This window comes from Manis javanica, chromosome 1 (assembly GCF_040802235.1).
Source record: "Manis javanica isolate MJ-LG chromosome 1, MJ_LKY, whole genome shotgun sequence".
Lineage (NCBI taxonomy): Eukaryota > Metazoa > Chordata > Mammalia > Pholidota > Manidae > Manis > Manis javanica.
This window is the reverse complement of record NC_133156.1, coordinates 146,993,756-147,006,569: the sequence shown is the minus strand read 5'-3', so window position 1 is coordinate 147,006,569 and position 12,814 is coordinate 146,993,756.

Genomic DNA, 12,814 nt, shown 5'->3' with positions numbered 1-12,814 from the left:
TTGACAGAGCTACAGTTGCCCAGTAGCCACAGGGCAGGCCCCCTCCAGCCCTGTGCAGACAGCTGGTGTTTAGTTCATAGCTTTTCCTGCTCCCAGGAGCAACGCTGCACTTGGAGCCCATCCAGATCATATAGCTAGAAAACATGTGTGTGTGTGTGTGCGCACACACACACACACACACACACACACACACAGCTGAAGGAGAAGAAAAGAATTAAAAATTGAAAAGAGCTTAAATGGGCAGGCTTCCAAGGGGACTGTACACGTCTCAAGACGGCTTTATCTCTGCAGCTCATGCCCTTGGTCATGAGCAATTTCAGGGCTGATGGTGTATCAACTGCCAGACAGTCCTCCTGGCCGCTGTTGATTTCTCCCTGCATTGTGGCAGAAGCACACTGTTGCTCCAGGAGGGAGGTAGCTTTTATGTTCCTCTCCCACCTCATTAGATCGAATCAAGCCTTTCCAGGGCCAGGGAGCTGTCCCAGCTGGTAAGTAAGCTTGTCCTCCAGGCCACTGCGTCATCCTGATGCACCATGCCTCTGTCCATACGGATCCTGCTAGAACAGAGCGTCTGCATTAGCTGCAGAGAGAGCTATAGCTGCCAGCATATCCCCAGACCTCCACTTTGCCAGGATGTGGCAGATTTAAGCCATTTCCTCTTTCCACCTCTGTGCTGCTCAGGCTTCAGACCTGAGACAAGAAGGTGTGAGTAACACCAGGCATGCAGAGAGGGATGTGGGCCCTGGTTCTGCCCTCTGTCTCAGTGTGGGAACTTCAGTGAGCTCCCAGGCTCCCTGGCACCCGTTTCCTCATCTGCCACCCCAAGGTGATTGACTGGGAGGACCCGCTTCAGGTCATGGAACTCTATAGATGCATAAAATGCTTTCTTATAAATACCAACTCCTTCTGCAAAGCTAGCATCAAGGGACTCTGCACACCTGCATGCGTGCCCCACAGCCCTGAATCAAGCTATTAATGACTGCGTGCTTCAGATTTCCAACATAACTGTCTCTGCGGGAACCACATGCCTGTACTGAATCCTGAGGCCCACACATCACTGACTCGGCTGCTGTCTTTATACCATATTGTGATCTGCCATTTACTGGGCATTCCTTGCAGATATTTAAGTTTTTATTGAGAGAAATTCCATAGACAGAAATTGTGCCCATAGAGTAAGTTCTTTGAGAACACACACTGGTGATAGAATGCTTTTCCTCTGGGCCTGGGGACTGGGGACAAGGGGGTAGTTTGTATCCTATGGCAATTGGATCTTTTATAAGACAAAAATTCACATTTTATATATACATGCATGTGCATGATCCACACATACATATACATACACACTGTATGTTTTATATACCATTTCATATATGGCACAGCTATTTTAAAAGAAAGAATAAAAGGTTTGCCACACTTGGACTGCTTTACCATTGGAAGCACATTTTGAGACAGTACAGTGCCTTATCCCAGGAAGCTATATTTAGATTGTAAATGGGCCTTAAGATCAGCAACAATGAGATGTCAGAGGTGGCCCGGGGAAGTCAACTGGACCCCTGGAACACTCAGTGAGGGAGAAGTCAGCTCCACTGGGCACCCCAGCCCCATGTGGACCCCACCCCAAGTTCCTCCAGAGGTTCTCAGTGGCATCCTCTGCATAGGATGCTGAGTCCCTGACAACCTGCCCGGGCCCTTATCATTTCCTCCTTCTCCCTAAACGCAAGGCCCTCAGCTTCAGTGGAACCTTCTCCTGGGGTCTTGTCCACCCTCAGCACTGTGGTTTCCAAGCCTGGCTTCCTCACTGGCTGACTGGGGGCCTCAGGCAAGCGCAGGGACCACTCTGAGTCATAGCCCCACATCCCGAAGTTCAGAGCAGAAGCTGTGCATCCCAGAGGCCCTGCCTCCTGAAGGCACAGCTGACCGTCAGGAGTTAACCAGGCGACAGCAATTCTGGAGCACTCGGAGGACGGCAGGGGTCACAGCTACTGATCACCCTCGTTTATCTGGATGTCATTATTCAAAGGACATCTACAATCTCTTCCCAATCCTGTTAAAGGTTGTCCCCTGATAATCACGAGGCACTATCTCCATCTTCCATCTGTACCCTGTAGTCACCGGAGCCAACTGGAAAAGCCATTCTTTTTCAAGGACAAAGTAAATGCAGACTAGAGCCTAAGCTAGCCTGTAATCCCAAAGGAGACAATAAATATTCACAGAAGGAACCGATTAATAAAGGACAGAATAAAACTGCCCATGCCGGTGGAGCCATCTTTCATCATAAGCTTTTGTGAGGCACCAGGGCTCCTGAACAGATTGGGACAGACCCTGGGGACACTCAGAACTCCAGACTGAGTCTGGACTTCATCATCCACTCGAGAATATGAAACAGCCCTTTTTTGGGGCCTACAGCACAAGTCCGTCCATTTGTCTGACATTTACTGAATCCCTTTTGTGCTGGGCATTGGAGACACACAGGGCAGAGGCAGAAAAAGGGGAAAGGATGTGACAATGGTGAATTTAATGTGACATGCCTTTGAGGAGCCTAAGGGCATTCATCCATTCATCAATGAGTACTCTGTTCATGCCTGTGTGTTGTCTTTTTCCATGACTGACCATCTCTAAAATGCAGATTCTTTCATCTACTGTGTCTCTTCATTGTCTGCATCCCTCTGCTGGAGTGTAAGACCCAGAAGGCAGGGACCTTTGTCTGGTTCATTCACTGACATTTCCCAAGCCCCTAGAACATGGCACAGAGTAAGCACAGGTAGGTATTTCCTAATAAACAACGTTCCTCTCCAAGGCTGGCACACAGACAGCAGGCAGTGTATCTGGACTGCTGGCACCTCTGTTCCTCCAAATCTTTGCTCCAACTGGGTCTCTGATCCAGCAGCTTTGCTCCTGAGCTCTGCAGCTTTGCTCGGCCCTTTTGGACCAAAAGCTTGTGGAGGCTCCCTGGATGTGGCCCATTCGCATGGCTGGCTCTGGGGCCTGTGTGTGCATCCTGCGAACCCACACTGCCAGTCTGGGACTGGCACCCACATGCTTTCCATCACTTTGGCCTCTCTAAACACCCCCTTCAACCTCCCGGTTAACTTCCCTTAGTGCTTTGAGCTCTGGGAAGAGGGAAGGGATGGAGCAGGGGACTGGACAGAAAGGTACAGGGAGAGGGCATGCCCGGAGTGTCTGCTCCAGTCTTGGGGCAGACGATGAAATGCAGACTAACTGGACAGAGATGCTCTTCCTGGCTCCATACTCATTTCTCTGCAGGGCACCCACCCTCTGTCCCTGAGGGCACATAAAGCACAAAGCCGTTTGTCTTCTATGTCACCAGCCTTTTCCTGATTCTTTCCACCCACGTTTCTACACTTGCTGATTGCCTGCTGTGTGCTGAGCTCTGTGTCAGGGAAGGGAGTTGCAGAATGCAGTGCTTAGATCGTGATATTCGGTGACTCCAGGTCTAGAGAGGGGATGGAGGAGTTACCAATGGTTACATCAGAGGATAAAGGCACTGTAGCGGAGGCAAGCTGAGGCGGCAGAGGGACCCACAGAGGTGCTGCCCGACGGGTGGGTATGGGGAGGTGTCTAGAGCAGGCAGCTGAGCTGTGTTTGGAAGCCTGAGGCAACAGGACAAAGCAGGCTATGAGAAATTCGCTCTTGATGGAGGAAGGCGACTCCGGAATGTGGCCCACTCCCAGAGCCCCGAGGTGAGCGCTGAGATGCAGCCTTCAGGAGGCCAGGGGGAGGGCGAGGAGAGGCAGGAGGTGACCAGGCAGTAGAGAGCCCCGGGCTCCTTACTGAGGTTTTATGCTGGGAAGGTACTCACTGGTAGAGGCTCATGACCTGAACATGCTTGGGAATATCACCAGGGCCTGGAGGCGGGATGACCTTGCGCCTTGTGATCTTCCTGCCGGCAAAAGGGAAGAAGGAACACTGCCCAGCTACTTTCAGGATGAGGAGGGCCAGGCCTCTCTGCTCCCCATAAGTTTGCAGGTAAATGGAAGGGCTATACAAATATATTTTAGCCTCATGTTTCATGAAGTTGAGCATGATTAATAAAGAACAATTTTGAGAAATTAAAAGAAAATTCTGCTTTAGGGAACAAAAGGAACTATTCTGCAGGACCAACTCAGGCTCATGTGTGGTCAGAGAAGAGGCCCTATATGGACCCTCGGCGGGTGGCCTATTGAAGGGGTCTCCCACTTAATCAACTGCACACCTGTGCACTATGTGTTCAACAGGCTTTCAACTCTTCACGATGTGAACAGTATTTCCCAAAGAATCCACTAAAATCAATGAAACCCTGTAGTTTATGGGCTGATGTATTAGTATTATCACTTTGAATTTACTTAGATTTCTTTTTACTTTCCTTCATGAAGTGCAGGGTTGTACCAAACAAAAAGCTTTGCCATCAGGCTACTATTCCGAAACTGACCCTTGAGGTAGTTAGACAGAAAAAAATACAGGAATCAAATCCTGACCTGGACCATTCATGCTGACTTGCCTGCTCTCCTTTAAAATAGCAAATAAAAACAATGTGAACCCACCAAAGTTTGCATAAGTGTAGCACTTTACACTGATAAACTCCCAGGGTGATTCATTTAACCTTCAGAGGAACGTTGCAGGTTAGATGTGGCCTATAAGCCACAGGTAGAGTTCCTTTGTTGATGTAATACACTAAGTTCAGAACTGGGAATGAGTCTCAGGGCCTGAACCAAGAGCCCATCACTGATCTGCATCCCCAGGGTATCAACAGTTCCATTTGGTCCCTTAGTTCTTATTCCTCTCAGCTAATCAATGCATTTTATTAATCCATATTTTCCTAAAATGTATACATGGTTTCAACTCTTGTTTTTCTGTTACCATTTGCCACATACTTTTCAAAACAGATTTTACAGGAGTGACTTGGATGAAGGCTGATTTATTAGTAATGGGTTTAAGGTTCAACATTTAGAAGAAATATATGAGGAAACTCAAAAGGAACTTGTCTCGAATTTGATACAAAAAAAAGTATGGGCACCTGGAGCATTTTGACTCAAACAGAACCTCCACATTAGGTTTCTGAACATTCTAGGAATGAGGGTGAAACAGATTTGTGCTACCCTCCTCCTGTGTGGGGCTGGAGGTGGGGTGGGGAGACCAGCCCATCTCAAACCAGTTCCAGGTAGAGCTTATTTCTGTCCAGAGGTGAAGATTCAGAGCACGGCTTCCTCAGTCAAGCACCACAACATGTTTGCAACAAATCATCCTTGACTTGTTGTTAAGAGTTATCTGAAGGCCACTGGATGGACAGGCAAGTGCAGAGATCCAGGTGTGAGTCCTAATGTCAGTGCTTTGAAGCCGTGACTCAAAATGTTGCATGAACATCCTTGAGTTTTGTGTGTGTGTGTTCAGTATGTGCTCAAATAATGTGAAATGGAGTAGGAGGTGTTGCTAATGTTAAAAACATGACCTGGGAGCTAGACTGCCCAGTGCAAGCCCCAGTGTGGGCACTGCTGTGTGACCTTGGGCAGGTTCTTTAATGTCTGCTTGCCTCAATTTCCTCATCTGTAAAATGGAGAACACGGCTGCTTTGAGAGTTAATGCATCTATAAGAACATGTGGTACAGAGTAGGCACCACCCATGTGTGCTGCCCCAAGATAAGGGAAGGATGGAAAAAGATTTACAGGGCCCCATTTTTCTCCTTTTAAGTGTGTTATGCTTTAAAAAAATACAGATTCTGAGAAGCAAAGAAGGATCAGTTCTGAGGGAATAATGTCGTCTGGGTCAGGTTAAGCCTGCATGGGAGGGTACCAATTTCTTCTCCATTTTCCCCCAGAAACCAGTGTAAATTTAATGAACTAACACATGAACACTGATGATGACCAATCACTGTGGACTGATTACCCAAGAAGTGAAAAATCTACTTTGGAAAAGTAGATTGGGAAAAATCTACTTTGGAAAAAAAGATTAGGTCTTTGGGTTACAAATCACTCACAATGGCTGCGTGAAGCAGCTCACGGGGACAGTGGCTCTGTGCCAGCTCCTGCCTGGTGGGCTTCACGTGCACCTCCCACCATACATTCTTTTCTACATGTAAAGAGTGGCCTGCACTCTGTTCTTGGGGTCTTCACACTTGCTGGCCTTCTGGTTGGGAACCGCTGGTCCAGGTTATCTTTCTCACCAGCACCAGCCCACGTCTGCATCTTGGCATGGCGTCGCTTTTGCTGAGAGATCCCATGGTACGAGCAACTCCCAGAGCTGCTGGCTCTCACCCCTTCTCGGCTCCCCTTCAGTGGCAGCCCCAGGAGAGCCCACAGTGTGTCCGCCAAACCAATGTACTGAGCACCACATGCGATAGCTGCCGTAGGGATACTTGCTGAAGGGATTGGGTGCCGCTCAGCCAGGATTCACCGGGAACAAGCAGAGTTGGGTTCATTGATTTGTTACAAGGAAGAGCAGGCATGTGGGGAGCACCTGTGGGGTTTCTCAGAGAGAGGGGGTCAGAAAGGGTGCACCAGGCTGGAGCTTCTGCTAGGTAATTCTGAGAAGTGAAAAGAAATCAGGACGTTGTTCTGGATGGAAATAATTCTACATGCAGGCGCCTTAACCATATCTGGAAGGCAAGAGGATTAACAGGACCAAAGCCATCATTGTTAAACCACAATCCCTCCTATCAGCTGGGATTGGGGGCTCTGTGGTCCACCATCCATGCTGCCACCCATGCTCAGACATGTCTGCAGAACGGTCCTGTCATTTCTGGCACCATCGTGCTCCTCCAGCAGCCTTCCCTGCTGCTGCTTTCCAGAAAGGTTTGTAGGTCCAGCAGGTGAATGCCAAAGCCATTTCAGAGGACTGGGGCTGCTCTTCTCTTTCTCAGAGGGAAGTATGGGGCAGCTGCTCTCTCTTTCTCATTCTGTCTGGCTTCTCCCCTGACTATCAGTCCACCCCAAGCCCCTCTGCAAAGCTCAGATCATTAATGCTGCTTTGAGTTTCTGAATCTTCCTGCAGTAACAACTGAGTTTGCATAGAGGCTTATTGTATTTTCTGCTGTTCTGGCCTTTCTCTCTTCTGTTACTGTCTTATGCAGTGTGGAAACCTATGTCATTGAAATCAAAGTACCATTTTTAGAAATTTTCTGTGTGAACAGTCCTTCCACTTCTTAGACTCGATACCATTCATGGATTTTCATACACCCCTTTTCAGTAACCTGACACAGTGTTTCATGTTTTGGATAAAACTGTGCTCTCCTCCACCATCTAGGGGTGTCTCTTCTAATTTGAAACTAGCACAGAGGGAGCCCCACACTAAACTGTAAGCCTGCCACTGTCTCATGGGCTTTCTCTGCAGTTATTTGCTGTTTATCTCTTTCAGAAGTTTATTGAATTAGAGAAAGGCAATTGTTTCTTTAAAATGAAGAGAAAAATAGCTCTCCCCAACTGGCTAATGCTGAATTGAGCAGCTTTCTCCACAGCCAGGACCCCAGTCCTGCATGGGGACAGAAGGGATGCTGGTGTAATTAACGTAAGTATACTTTCCTGAGTATACGCAGGGATCTTAGGAACAGGGGAAATGAGCAGAGAGCACAGGTTGCCTATGAGAATGTAATGCCAACAGGGCCACAGCACACGCTGTTTCCTCCACCATATGCTTAAAAGCAGATGCAAGTACCTGGCTAATATCTAGGACAGGACTTACAAGTCTACACTAGTCTTATCCTACTGGGGCTAGGCAAATACATGCATGTCACTTGGGGTGGGCAGGGGAGGCATGCCCTCAGCAGACACATGTCCCCACAAACCTGGCCCCCTGGGAGGGGCACTTCACAGCTCTACCCCCACCTCTAACTTCTCATCGCCAACAGCAATGTCTCTCAAATGGGCAAAGAAGTTAGCAATACACACCTCATGGCTCCTGGGACAGCTCGCCCTCTCACCAGTGAGCACTGTGAGGATTAGGAGACAGGACAGGTGGCCTGGGGAAGGAGCGGGGCACTCACTTTGGGAAGCAAACTCTTGGATTTGCTGACTGCAGCAAGCTCGGTTCTAGAGGTGGAAGCATGTGAAGGGCCCCCTGCTTTCCTCTGGATGGTTCTGATCTGAATCTCCCTCCTCTGTGAACAGGAAGATGAATATGCGGGAGCATGCTGCGGGTCCCTCAGCCCTGCTTTCCACTGCCCAGATGTGGTGGGGCTGGAGAGAGGCAGACGGGAGGCAGCGCCGTGGGGAACAGGGCCCTGGTGTGTCTCCATTACCCTCTCCTCCCCAGCTCAAGCGCACAGCGATCCACCACAGACTGCAGGGACCACCCTCCTGAGGGACTCACGGCCACTGAACCCAAGCATGTGTCCATGAGGAGCGGAGCCCTGACCGAGAAGGCCGTGACACTGATCACTGCGCCATAAAGGAAGTACGAGAACTGCGTGGCCAACTCCGACTCTGCTGGGATCGACCAGAGGCGAAGCCCTGGGGACCTTATGCCTAATCAAAATTGAAATGGGTTAAACACATTCATCTGAGGTTGCCCTTTTCCAATTTTCTGAAGTTAACATGCAAGAATGAATGATTTAAAAAAAATCTGAACCACTTCACGATTTGTAAAAGAACAGAGTACATTATCACTAACACTCTGAGACACAGGGGCTCTCTCCCCTTCACAGGCTCATTAAGATGTGAAATGAGTTTCTTTGCACATTAACACCCTAAACATACTCTGCAACACAAAGATAAAATTAATTTATGGAGGTTTGTTCCCACTCTTGAAATTCAGAGCAGACTGTGTTTCTCTGCAAGATTTCCAGAAGACCTTTACTTGTTTACTTATTTAAACATCTTTGATGTAGCTTTCTTGACCCAGAGGGGTTGAAAGTGACTTAGCTGTAGAATCATAGCTGAGGCCAGGTATGTGGAGATAAAGCTCTACTCAAAGTCATGCATGCCGTCATTTCTGTAGAAGCTCTTAAAGCCACTATTCATCTTAAACGTTAAGGATGGAATTTCCCAGCATTCTGAACTTGGTGCAATGCTTGTACTTCTGTTGAGTATAAACTGTTTGGTGCTGAACTTCACAGGGAAACAACCAGACTGCCTTTCGCAGTTAGATGGACCTGGATCTAGGCTGCCACTTCTGCCCTGGGGGTTGGTTCATTTCATCTGAATTTTGGTTCATCAAGTCTGCTTGGGCTAAATATCTTGTAAAGCAGTAAGTTACATTGAGAAGCAAGTGCAGACAATATCTTTTTCTTATTATTACTTATTGCTCAGTTTGAAGGATGCTTAGGAAAGGGGAAATGAAGAGATCCACATTGTGTTACCATCACAACACTGAGGCATGGTGAAACATTTTGGGGGAGATGGACATTTCAGTAACTTAGAATGTAACCTCTAGTGCTTTGTTGGGGTTGTTTTTCTTAATTTGGAGAGAGGTCTTTGAATTCTCCTGTGCCTACATCAGTGTGGTTGGCCTTGCATTCTTTACAGGAAAAACCTAATCCTACTTTATTCACAACCATCTTCATTAAACACATGAATCAGCCTCTAGAGAGAAATTCATGCCATTTCTATAAAACCAAACCAAAGTGTCAAGACAAGAGGACCCTAGGTTTATGCCTTAGCTGTCCATATAAGCACAAACAGGGCTTCTCATTAAATAAATCCCTTGAGGTTATTATGAAACCTTTAACACTAAAAGTCTGTGATGTTACACAAAATCAAACAGAAACGGACATTGTATCATAAACTAAAACCAAAGTCTGTTCATAAGTCTTGGTTTATATATAATTATTGACACAACATATATTAAATGTAATTAATGCACCACGGTTATCCTGTTAACTGGAGATACTCCCATTTTGAAATAAATATTGCCCAAAGACAGCTTTGAGTACGTATGAAACCAGCCAGGAGCTCTGTCTCCCCTCTGAGATTCTGTGTCTGAACCTGCTCCTTGAAGAACACCCCTTCTTCAGTGCATAGGGTCCAGCCCCAACCCTGGGCTCCCAACCTTCCCTGAGCCCGAGGAGGAGGAAATGCTCCCCGGCCTCATGGTGCTCTGTCGCCTAGAGCCCGGCTTCCTGCTTCCACCTGTAGTTCCGGCAGACACGCTGGGATGCCCCTTGGCTCTGCTCAGTGTAGTGGCCTCTGACCCACCTCGAGGAGGCACTGCAGAAAGAGTGCAGTGGGTCGACTAGCTACTGACATTACCACATGTGGGGAAAGTTCCAGAACATTCTCCGTCCCATGGACTCTGGTCATCTCTAGCTAAAGATTTAACCCAATGTGGAGGAAAGAACTGGAAAGTCAATCCACTGGAGTCTTGTACCCATTAAAGGGGGCACCCTGAGGAGAATTTGGGGCTGTATATAGAAGAACTGGGGACCTGAGAAGAATTGAAGGCCACATGAAGGTGTATCCGGGATGCGAGGAGATGGTGGGAGGGGCAGTGCTATGCATCTGCAGAGAATGTTGGCTCATTTATGGTCTGGAGGGGCCTGGATGGGAGTGCGTGTTTTGGGGAAAAGGTAAGCCGAGGCCTGAAGGTGGCTTGGCCCGCGAGACGTCCCCAGGGCAGCCAGGCAAGGGCGCCTTGTGATAAGTCATCATCAGTTTCACCTTGTCTGTTGGGCTGTGGCACGTTTCCTCCCCTCATTAAATCTAACATTTATTTAGTTTCTGGAATAAAACTCAGATTGTTGTAAGATTCAAGGGATGTGTCGGTCACATGGGTTTCTGCAGCCATGTGAACAGCTATGGGCACCCAGCCAAGTGTCGGAGCCCCACTACATGCAACAGTGCACACTCACAATACACTCACAGCACACACACACGCTTGTACACATATTCTTACACGCATATACCAACTACTATTATCTGTAGAGTCCCGACCCTACACAAAAACCTAGATGCCCCTCATCATGCTGAGATTGGAGAATTATTACCATGTCCATTTCATAGGCCAAGAAGGTGAGACAGAGAAGAGTGACTCACTTGAGGTCGCGGAGGGTCTGGAATGAGTCCTCCTGCCCCAGCAGCGGATCCCTGCCCCCACCCCCAGCAGGCCCGGCCTTCAGTCACACAGAAGAGCAATTATAACTGTATTGGGTACATGCACACCTACTGTAAAATCAGGAAGACAGGGACCGAAATGTGACTCACCCCCAAATAAGGAAATGCTTCTGTATGAATTGGCATGTGTTTGGTGCCAGCAGAGCCCCTGGTTTGCTCTTTGACTGCCTCTTAAACAGAGATCACTGTGCCAAGAACTATATTCAAGCAGAATAGTCAGTAGAACCGAGAGTGATGTCTGAGATCACATGAGGGCAGCAACTTCTCAGAAGAGAATCCAGATGGCCTGCTCGGAGGTGTCCACACAACTCACACACGACCACTAGCCTCTGCAGGGTGGGTCTCGCCTGCTCCCAAGCGCCCAGAATCCCCTTCCTCCATGAGCTGGGGTGCGTCTCTTAGGTGCACCTCCCGGAACAATGCTGAGGCAGCCCCTGGTCCACCCACCCCACTCCCGGTTTTCTGTCCTCATCCATGCGCAGAGTCCTACCCCAAAAACATCAAGGCTGAAACCGTCAATCCTGGCTGCCTCCAATTAAGGATAAGAAGATTAGGGAGTCTCTGCCCATAATTACCCTCAAATCACCTTTGTTCCTCTGGATCTCATTATGGGAATATCATGCAGGATAAATCCACAGTGATCAATAAATAAAAGCAAAGTGCTGCTCTTCTTACACCTACCAAGTGGCCCTAACTTGAGAATTCCGAATCTCCTCATTCATCTCTGCTGTCTCCACGATTGTCTTTCAACGCTCACGGCTTGTTCCAGGAGGGAAGAAAAATCACTTCTCCCTACAGGGGATCCTTCTGAATCACTGGCTCAGCAACCTTACCAACCATCCGAATGCATCAGCTCCAGAAGCTGACGGTCTCACCGGCCAGCAAGTTTAGGGCGTACCTTCTGATGTCCCATCTCCTTCTGTCTAAATCTCTGACCCGCTGACCTTTGGGAGCCAGCTCTGCTGTGGGAAGTGTCAGGAACAGAGCTTCCTGTGGGCGCTTCTCAAGGAGGAGCCAGAGAAAGAGCCTGTATCGGCATCTAAAATGTGCTTGGTGCCTGGGACGTCAGGATAACGGCCCCCACCCGAGAGCAGAGGGGGTGAGTGATCGCCCCAAGATCACACTGCCAATGAGTGAAATGGGTATGAGTTGACATCTGGCTTATACAACTAAAGTTCTGTTCTCTCCAGTAGTGCTTCCTTGATCCAGATTTCTTCAGTGAAGCGAGTTCATGACTGTGACACCATTTCCCAAAGCAGCTGAAAAGGGGCATGCGAGTGCTGAGAGCCCAGGGCTTCGTTATCCAGGCCACCACTTGCACTTGTGATTTGTGATGAGCAACTGGTCAGAATGGGCAAGGATCTTGGAGCAAAGGCCCACCTTTCCTCCCACATCATGCCTGTTGGAAAAAACTACCCCCTTCTCCATCAGCTCTGTATGGAAGCAACCTTTTGCATATGATGAAAATCCTGGATTGAAAGTCACTACGATATACGGGACACACTGTCAATTTAATGACAACATCAGAAAAAGTGCACAGTAGTTGCAAGAATATCTCTCTTTTCAAAATGTTAAAATGGCATTCAATAAATACACGGACCTTTGAGTTAAGGAAATGCTCTAGTACAGTTTAGCAGGAGAAGACACTCCTTGGGAGAACCACAGGCTCCTTCTGCTAATACTTGCAGAAGGTAAGGTTAGCTCAACAAAAGGAAACTCAACCTGGCCCGGGGGATGCAAATTTATGAAACAGTTCCAAGAGGTGGAAGGAAATGTG